The sequence below is a fragment of the Pseudonaja textilis genome, chromosome 15 (genome assembly GCF_049901715.1).
Source record: "Pseudonaja textilis isolate UNSWEBS1 chromosome 15, rPseTex1.2, whole genome shotgun sequence".
NCBI lineage: Eukaryota > Metazoa > Chordata > Lepidosauria > Squamata > Elapidae > Pseudonaja > Pseudonaja textilis.
The window spans coordinates 9,960,385-9,970,818 of record NC_142004.1 but is presented as its reverse complement, the minus strand read 5'-3'; positions in this window follow the sequence as shown (position 1 = coordinate 9,970,818).

The following is a 10,434-nucleotide window of genomic DNA, read 5'->3' as shown; positions in this document are numbered from 1 at the left end:
GCTTCCAGTGATGAAGCTCTCACAACTTCAGAAGGCAAGCTGTTCCATTGGTTCACAAACACAACCATGTGTACTGTACATGTTGAGTGTTGAGTAGGCGTAGAGGTGCTGATGGCAGGGGGAACACACCAATAATGGACACACAGCGAGGAGCTGTCTCTTTTTATGATTGCTAAGAAACAGAGTTTCTTCTTTTCTAATGTCTTCTCGCGTCATGATCAACGATGAAACAATCTCTGCCCTATTTTTGCTACCGCGTTGTGTAGGGGGAAGATTCAGCAATAACCCATTCTGGAAAAATAGCTCATCTGAAGAATAGAGCAAAAAAGAGCTCAAATGAATTTTTTAGCACCTCCTGTGAAAAGGGGTCAAATCATCGAGGAGGAAGGAGGTGGTCTTTTGCCTGAGTCAATACCGTGATAGATAAAACCTAGTTAAGTTCATGCAATATAGAAAAACATAAACCAGGCAGACAAAAGTCAATTGCTGCCGTCACTATCCTATGCCCAATTCATTAATTCATGCCCAATTCTGCATGTTGTGCATGCTGAGCTACCTAGATTCTCTGCTGTTCAAATTGTAGGCAGTAATACAGCTATGGCCACAACCTAAATTAACGTTGCTAAATTTACATTCTCCTCTCCTCTCTTCTGCTCTGCTTATTCTATTCTATTCTATTCTATTCTATTCTATTCTATTCTATTCTATTCTATTCTATTCTATTCTATTCTACTCTACTCTACTCTACTCTACTCTACTATACTATACTCTATTCTTTTTGTTATTCTCTTCTATTTGCAAAGAGGTATGCTTAGATGTCACCATTTGAAACATACCAAGAGGTAATATACCTAGATAAAACTTAGATGAAAGATACAAAGGAATAATGCCAAATGTTTAAACACGAATTACATTTGTTTATGTACCTACAAATTATTTTCACATCAATTCCCCAAAGAGTGTTCTCTCTCTCTCTCTCTCTCTCTCTCTCTCTCTCTCTCTCTCTCTCTCTCTCTCTCTGTGTGTGTGTGTGTGTGTGTGTGTGTGTGTGTGTTTTAACATTAAACACAACTTTTACTTTCTGGTGAGAGCAAACATTCCCCTATCCGTTTTCATTAGTCCGTTTTCCTTTAAAAAAGTTTTAAAGTGCATTTGCCTAGGTGAGTGCCTAATTTCCTTTCTAATTTTCAGTCTGTTCTGGGATCAGAGACGTGCAGTGCTGAGTTTAGAAAAAGTGGCGGCGGTGGGACGGGACTGAATGACAATGGCAATTCCATTTCCTAGTTTGGAAAGCATTAATTAGCTCCGTTCATGCATAAATGTGAACAAAACAAATTTCACCTTATCCTTAACAGATTGTAATTTGAAAATGGAAAAGCATAAATACTTGTACAAAAATTGGTGCATGCTGCCTCATTACTGCATTAACGTATTAGATACATCTGGCTGTTTGGAGCTGTTGGGTTGTTGTTGTTTTTTATTTTTGGCAATATTTTATGTTTTTATTGTGCTGGGTTTAGTTTTCAACTTATCAGAGTCCTGGTGAGGTAGGGAGCCTTACAAGCAGTCCTCGACTTATAACAATTGAGCCAAACATTCTGCGGCTGGACGAAACATTTGTGAACTGAACTTTGCCTCATTTTATGACCTTTCTTGCCACTGTTGTTAAATGAATCACTGCAGTCGTTAAGTTAGGAACACAGTTGTGAAGTGTATCTGGTTTCCCCATGGACTTTGCTTGTCAGAAGGTTGCCGGGACATGTCGTAAGTATGAGTCAGTTGCCAAAGGCCTGAATTTTGATCAAGTGAATCGGACAGTGGGGAAAAACATGGACCAGTCTGGGAGTCTGGGGAGGACTCGGACGTTGATCCTGCATCCGATACAGAGATGGGGCCAGGACCATTGGGGAAGTGTGTGCAGACTCTGTTGCCCCCAGAATCTGGCAGCAGCGAGGCAGAGGAACAGGGGGAGCCTGTTCCCAAGGCGTGTATGCACAGAGCTGCCAGAAGGCAAGAGCAGCTGAGACAAATGGGGCAACTCGGGAGTAAGGCTTGGAAGTGATTGCCCCTCTCCTAAGGTATAAAGGAAGTGCAAAGGGACAGGAATCTTTGCAGGAAGCAACATTGTTCGCTCTGGTCGGTTCGGAACCTGAAAGCTCCATGGTGAACTTGTGCTCCGTTTGGTTTTGAAAGACTGATCAGTACTTTAGTCATTGGCTGCACTTCAAGAAAGATTAAAGGTGCGTTCTTATCAGACTTCTCCTGAAGAACTTTGGCAGACTGCCATGGGACTATTTATAACTGATTGAGGCTCATTATGGGCTGTGAATGATGATAATTCACAGCCGTTGAACTAAAATAAAAGGATTTTTGATTTAATGTGTGTTTGTTGGTGTCTCAGGAAACCTTGGTCAGAACATAAATGAACTGCTGTAAGTCAAGAACTACCAGTACCTGTATAGATGTGATCTACACATAAACAGAGAAACTGCCTGCTTTTCTGGGCTGCAGAATATTGACTTCACTTTTGTCAGCCTGTGAAGAGTTAAACATCATATACAATTATAACACAACCCTCCCTCTCTTTTCTGTTGTGCAGGCAAATACAAGCCTGCCGCCTTTCAAAATTACAATTTTTTTTTTTTAACGTCCTGCATTTTCTTCTGTATGAAAAACATGCGATTTGGTTGTAATGGACAAACAAACAAACACAATTCCACGTTTCCTTATCTTTGTTGGTACTTGTCTCCCTAATTAAGTTTTGTGTTGAAGCTACTAGAGAGTAACATGTTCTCTCTCTCTCTCTCTGCCCCTGCCTCTACATTTCCATTTTCACATTTTGTCCAACACAAATGAATACACAACGTTCCAGAAAACCTGCACTCAAGAGTGCGAGAGATAGATAGAGACAGACAGAGGCAGACAGGACTAAATAAATTATGTTGTTGTGTCTGCTGTGATCCAATACTGTAGCATCTCTACATTCTTTGCCTCTATGTCGCATAATCCTCTCCTGCTGTATCTCTGGATCTGTCCATGGTTCTGAACACAATACATCTCTTAGTTGGTTGAACTTCAATCAGAGCTGAACTTCAATCAGATTAACAGATTAACAGAGTGGGAAGGGACCTTGTAGGTCATCTAGTCCAACCCCCTCTGCCCAAACAGAAGACCCTACAACATTTCTGATGAATGGGTTTCCAGTCTCCTCTTGAAAGCTTCCAATGATGAAGCTCCCACAACTTCCGAAGGCAACTTGTGTTCCTTTGGTTGATTGTTCTCAACTGTTAGGAAAATGTCTCCTTATTTCTAGATTGAATCTCTCTCTCTCTCTCTCTTCCTTTTATTGGCCATTTCACAATCAACATTCCATATTTTGAACCCAACTCTCACCAGCTTTCCAAATGACTGACAAGATGGCCTAGGTGAAGGATCTCAAGATGGTTAAGAATTGGGACTCGTCATGGAAAACTTCTCATTTCTGGTCGGGCCAGACAAATACCAATTGGATTTTAAAGGTAAGAACCATCCTTTAACTGGGAGATTTTCTTTGAAAAAGTAGGCAATCCAAATAGTGAGAGCAGCAAATATTTGGAGCTCAATGTGGGGTCCTTGGTGGTCTCTGAGCTTGGTGGTTTTCTTGAAGACATTTCATTACCAAACTCGGTAACACCATCAGTGCTAGAAGAGACAATATTGCCTAGTTTGGTAGTGAAACGTCTGCAAGAAAACCATCAAGTTTAGAGAGCACCAAAAACTCCTTGGGATTTTTCTTTCTCCTCCTCCTCCTCCTCCTCCTCCTCCTCCTCCTCCTCCTCCTCCTCCTCCTCCTCCTCCTCCTCCTCCTCCTCCTCCTCCTCCTCCTCCTCCTCCTCCTCCTCCTCCTCCTCCTCCTCCTCCCCTTTTCTCCATTATAGAAACCCCATTCACTTCTAGCACTGAAGATATTTCCTAGTTGGTTCATGAAACATTTGCAAGAAAACCACCAGACTCAGAGAGCACCAGGGACCCCACGATCCTCCTCCTCCTCCTCCTCTTCTCCTCCACTCCACAAACCCCACTCCCTTCTAGCACTGAGGATATTCCCTGCTTGGGTACTTAAACATCTATAAGAGATCCCCAAGGATCCCACAGTTCAACCCTGCGCTACCAATATTTGCTGCTATCACTATTCCGATTGCCAAAGCAAACCTCCAAGTGAACGATTGGCTCCTACCCTCAAAATCCAATCATTGTTTACAGTTTGGGGATGCCTCTGGGACCACCTCACCTTGAAGTGGCTAACAACCCGTTAAAGAAAAATAAAGTCTTTACACATAAATATGTATCACACATAACCTCACCAATAAAGAGTGCGTTTTAAATAACTCGCTGCTCCAATCTGCAATAGGTTCTCTGGGGCAAAAGGTAAAAGGAAGAATAATCGTTTGCGGCTTTATTTTTTGCTTTGCGATGTTCCCATTGTATTTGCAAACTGTCGTTAACTGTGGTTCTCCCTCCTCCCCCGGTAAAATGGCTAATGGATGTTTTCCCCCTGCATTTATTATGTGTAGTTGACAAAGGGAACACAAAAACATTAATATCAAAAAATTGCATCTCCGCATTTGAGGATTGTGGAAGTACCGTACATACAGCCATAATAACAATATCAACATCATCTACACCCAAAATTCCTGTGAACTTTTTTAAAAATATGACTTACATATGAGAGAGAGAGAGAGAGAGAGAGAGAGGAGAAGAAAATTGCAAATTGCAAAATTGGAATTAATTCAAATTGCCAATTGAAATTAATTCGAAGGTTTTAAAGCCCCACTTTATCAGTATAAGGATACCCTTAAAGCCAAGAAAATAGAAATACGGGCAGTCCTTGCCATACAACCACAACTGAGCCCAAAATTTATCTTGTTAAGGGAGACGTTTGTGAAGGGAGTTTTGCCTCACTTTATGACCTTTCTTGCCACGGTTGCTAAGTGAATCATTCCAGTTGTTAAGTTAGTAACACGTTTTGTGAAGTGAATCTGGCTTCCCCATCGACTTTGCTTGTCAGAAAGTCACAAAAGGGGATTATGTGACACCCCCACCCCCCAGGGACACTGCAACCATCATAAATACGAGTCAGTTGCCAAGGGTCTGTATTTTGATCATGGGACCATGGGGATACTGCATACAACCATTGCAGCAAAATATCACTATTTTCAGTGCCATTGTAACTTTGAACACAGAGCTGGTATCCAGCCGGTTCTGACCATTTCTGGAGAACCGGTAGTGGAAACTTTGAGTAGTTCAGACAACCAGCCAATAACACCTCTGACTGGCCCTGCCAACCCCATCTCTTCTCTGCCTCCCATTGAGTCCCAGCTGATCGGCTGGGTCTCCTTTGGTTGCCCTGCACAGGAGAACGGAGCTGGAAAGCAGGTTAGTGGGGTGGGGAGGGAGTGGAGATTTTGCAGTAACCTTTCCTTGCCATGCCCACCAAGCCTTGCCCACAGGACTGGTAGTAAAAAAAAAAAAGTGAATTCCACCACTGGAAGGAAGAGAGGAAGGAAAAGGGAAGGAAGAGAGAAAGGAAAGGGGAAGGAAGAGAGGAACAAAAGGGGAAGAAAGAGAGGAATGAAAGGGGAAGGAAGAGAGGAACAAAAGGGGAAGAAAGAGAGGAATGAAAGGGGAAGGAAGAGAGGAACAAGGGGGAAGAAAGAGAGGAATGAAAGGGGAAGGAAGAGAGGAAAGAAGGGAAGGAAGAGGAACAAAAGGGGAAGGAAGAGAGGAAGGAAAGGAATGGAAGAGAGGAAGGAATAGGGAAGGGAGATAGGAACAAAAGGGGAAAGGAAGAGAGGAAGGAAAGGGGAAGAGAGGAACAAAGGGAAGGAAGCAGAGGTGGGGATTCAGCAGGTTCTGACCAGTTCTGGAGAACCGGTAGCAGAAATTTTGAGTAGTTCGGAGAACCAGCCAATCCCACCTCTGACTGGAGATTTTACAGTATCCTTCCCCTGCCACACCCACCAAACCACACCCACAGAACCGGTAGTAAAAACAATTTGAATCCCACCCTTGTTCAAATGGTCACTAAACAAACTGCTGTAAGTCAAGGATTACCCATAACTAAATCAGGTCATTCTCATTCCTTTAAATAAAAAAAAAGAAATCCATCTTCTTTTCAAACTACGTTAGTCCCAGGGTAGACTAGGTCTGACTCAGGAAAAATAAAAGCTGTACTATAGTTTTAATCTGCCCTCTGAAAGCCTCTTTTCAAATCTTTCAATTGTTGGAATTAGCCAGGTTTGATCACGGGAATAAAACTTGGTTTATACTCTCAGAGTCCAGGAAAAAGAGGACCTGCTGGTCAGTAGTGGGATTCAAATATTTTTTACCATCAGTTCTGTGGGTGTGGCTTGTGCGTGCACACACTTTGCATGCATGCGACGAACGCGTGCTTTGCGCAGGTGCAGAGGCATTCTAACTCACTTCCTGCAAGCCCACACTCTCCCGGTCGCTTCAGCAGGTGCTGCGCAGGACTCTTCCGTGCCGCGCAAAGCAGCTGCGCTTCAAAAGCAGAAGATAAAGGTGAGTATGAGAGCCCAGGCAGGCAGGTGGGCCCAACAGCAGAGTGGCGGAGAGAACTGATTTGGTCTCCGCTACTCATTGCCGCTACTGGCTCGGCAGAACCGGGTCGAACCGATAGAATACTACCACTGCTCCAGGTGGAAAATGGGGATAAAACAGAAGCTATGGTGTGACAGTTTAGACCAGCGGTCGCCAACTACTGGGCCATGAGAAAATTTTGGTGGGCCGCAGAGAAATCTCACCCCCAGAGCACCCCCCTCAAGAAATTAATCCAGGCTGCGTAGAAACACAAGGCTCTGCCACCCACATGGCCCATGGGAACCCTCCCCATCCACTCACTCCTTACCCAGTAAACTTGTCTGCTAAGTTGCTATTTTTCCTTTTTTCTGACCATCATCTGTTCTGCTGTGCCGGGAGATTTAGATTAGCTAGGAAGCAGGAAATGGTTGGATTTCTTGCTTTCTAGCTTAGCACAGCCGAACCTCTCTTAGGACTGAAGGTTTGCTTGCAAGCAAATTCAGTGCAGACTCACGGCAAGCAAATTTGAGAGACTGAGCTAGCCGATGGCAGATAGACAGATCACCGAATGATTCTGTGAGCAACTCAATCTGCCCGCTTTGCCTGATTTTGCATAAAGGTTGCTTTTTATATATAAAAAATCCAATATTTACATACATGGTGTGCTGTGAGTTAATTTTGTGAGTTTGCTTGCAAGCAAATTTTATGTGACAGACTGAGCTAGCCGATGGCAGATAGATAGATTTCGGAATGAATCTGTGATTCTGTGAGCAACTCAATCTGCCTGCCTGCTTTGTCTGATTTTGGGTAAAAGTTGTTCTTTTTTTAAATAAAAAAATCAATATTTATATAAATATTTATAATATTTACATACAAGCCATGCCCAGCCAGTCACATTACCACTAGGCCACACCCACAGATTATGCCCACAGAACCAGTTAATGGTCCCTGGGATCTAAAATTACGAGTTTGGCGGTCCCTGAGGTCCAAAAGGTTGGTGACCCCTGGTTTAGACGAGGTGTAAATATCTTCGCTCTACAGAGGAAAACATGTTGCAAAAAAGACATGTACAAAATATAGATCGGTCCCTTGAAATGCCAACTTCAACTGCAGAGATGGCAAATCACATTCGGAAGCTCTTGAGATCTTCGTAAAAATCCCTCCCCCCCTCCCGGCAAGACCTCTAAAATCAATCTGCTGAAATCGGAATTATGGCTTAGGAGCTCCTGATGCGTACAGTGTGAAAGTTCAGAGAGGCTTAACACATTAACCTCAGCTCTCCCAAACAACAAAAGAAGAAGAACCCACAATTTGGGTGATGTCAAGACACCACAGCCTGGTTCTGCTGTTGTCTGTGAGTGACAGGAAAGGCAAGAATCCCAAAAAGTGAGTGAATGAAAGAAAAATGGGGGGGAGGGAAGGAATTTGCTTTAAAAAAAGAGAGAGAGAGAATCAGGGGAAGGAGAGGAAGAGGAGGAGGAGGAGAAAAGGAAGAGGAGAAGGACTGGGAGGGCTTCGATGCTCTCTGATCTTGGTTGTTTTCTTTCCAATGCTTCATTACCCAACTAGGAATCATCATCAGTGTTAGATGGGCTTGGAATTTGCAGAGTAAAGAAAAGGAGAGGAGGAGGAGGAGGAGGAGGAGGAGGAGGAGGAGGAGGAGGAGACCCACCACAAATTTCCCTAGGTTTTTCCTACTGATAAATGGTGACCATAGGATCATGCCCACATTTATAAGATTCCCGACCGAACTCCCATAATACATTTCTGCTCTGAAAGTACTTTTGCCAACATTTCAAGCTGCATGCATGTTGAGTGGTACCCTACATATCTCTTGTGCATTTTTTCCCAGTTCAGCTTCAAGTTGAGACCCTTATGACACCCACAGAACAAGAACAGAAGTTCTAAACCTCTGTCCTATTTTTTTTTCGACCGACCTTCATTGGTTTCTCCCCACCACCCAGGACAGGAAAGCTTCAGCGCAGGGAGGGAACAGGTGTGCACCTACCTTCTAATCTAGAGAAAGAGGTTAGTCTAAATGATCTTTCTTGAAGAATCTCATTGTGAGTAGCCCTCAACCTCTTTGATTTCTTATTTTTCTCTGGACTCTCCAGGAGAAACAAGAAAGGGACATTCCTCTTGTGATGCTATTCAGAAGACCAAGACTCACCCCATGGAGAAAGCAAGGACCCCTTTTTGACAGTGGTGGTCCATCACAGAGGCCAACCACGTTCCCAGGAATAATTCACAAATAACACACCATATTCAGTATTCTATTACACACTTTGCACATTTCTCCTCTCCTTTGCTCCTCCTCGGCTGGGAAGAAGCTTCTTCTAAAGCTTGAGAAATGCTTATGTGTACAGGGGATATGTATAATTAATAGACATTTCAGATATGCCATTTTTTTGCTTACTGAAGAAATTTGTCTTGGAAAATGCAGTGAATTTGGCTAATGGCTTGCTCAAAGTCTCATTAAGGATGGGAAGACATATCTGAAAAGACAATTCTCTCCATATTTCGCTTTTATCACTGCGTTTGTTTACATTCAACTGCTTGGCAGCCGCATTCAAATAGTATATCCTTGATACGGCGAGCTTTTTTTTTTCTTTCTGTCTCTGCCTTCCTCTTAAATTTATTTTCTGAAAACTCCCCAAAACACTGTGAATAATTTTCCCTTGCTGTATTTAGACACACGGCAAAAGATTGGTTTGTGGGTTTTTTTAATCAGTTGAGACTTAAAACAAAAAAACAAAAAACAAAATCTAATCTTTATTGCAATGTTAATTTCCCTTGACTAAATTCAACAGAAATAGGAAATATGGAAATACCTTATTATTGTAGCTACTGATATGTTATTTAATAATATACAAAATATTCTGAGTAGAGACATTTAAAATGGATTCATTTAGAAGCATCGCTCTATGCTAAATCCCGATCCCTTTTTACAATTAGTAAAAGTGAAACAACATCTCTGGGTATTTTGTGGCTTATGTTCTCCATGGTCACCTGTACCATGTTCTTATTTAATCATGGATTCCATGACAAAGTTCTCTGAGGAACATTTCCTGGATCTAGAATGATTCCAAAGAATCTCTGGTCTTGTTCGGCTCGATAGTGTTCAGATACTTGACATATCCTCCATTTTTTTTCACACTTCCTTCCACCTCATCTCCTTTCCTGGGTTCTGCTCATTCTTCCTGTTGTATTTCTTGAAACGTAGAACATAAAACATAGAATAACAGCATTGGAAAGAATCTTGAAGATCTTCTAGTCCTTCAAGTGTTGGACTTTCACTCTTCCTTAAAATTAAATGCTAGTCTTGTCTTCTAGTGCAAGAGAGAACATGTCTCTTCTATCTTCTCTATCATCACCCTTTGGAAATGTTTCGGACTTCTGCTTTGTCCCATTCATTCATCTCCAGGACAAATTACACTCAGATCTTGCAACCATTCATTATGGGAGTTGGTCTCCAGTGTCTTCAGTTTCCTGACTATTCCCCTCCATTTTTTTCCTGTGTCCTTCAGGAAGTAATAACCCTGGTCTGCGGTGTCCTGAGGTGCTACCCTCAGATATCTTACCACCCAGAGAGGAATCCTTTTAATGGGCAGAGTCTCCATTTTCTCCACAAAATGACCTTTGTAACACGAGCTGATGTCCTAACTCAAGATGATGTCACTTTTATTGCTCAAAGGACCAGGACAGTCTAATTTCTTTTCCTTTTTTTGGATACCCTTGCCAGAGACTGAAAATATGATTTTATGGTAAGCAATACCAACTGCATGCTCTATTTTCAATGCCACGATAAAAAACCAAGACAAGACAAATGAAATTAAATCATAAATCAGAACAAGT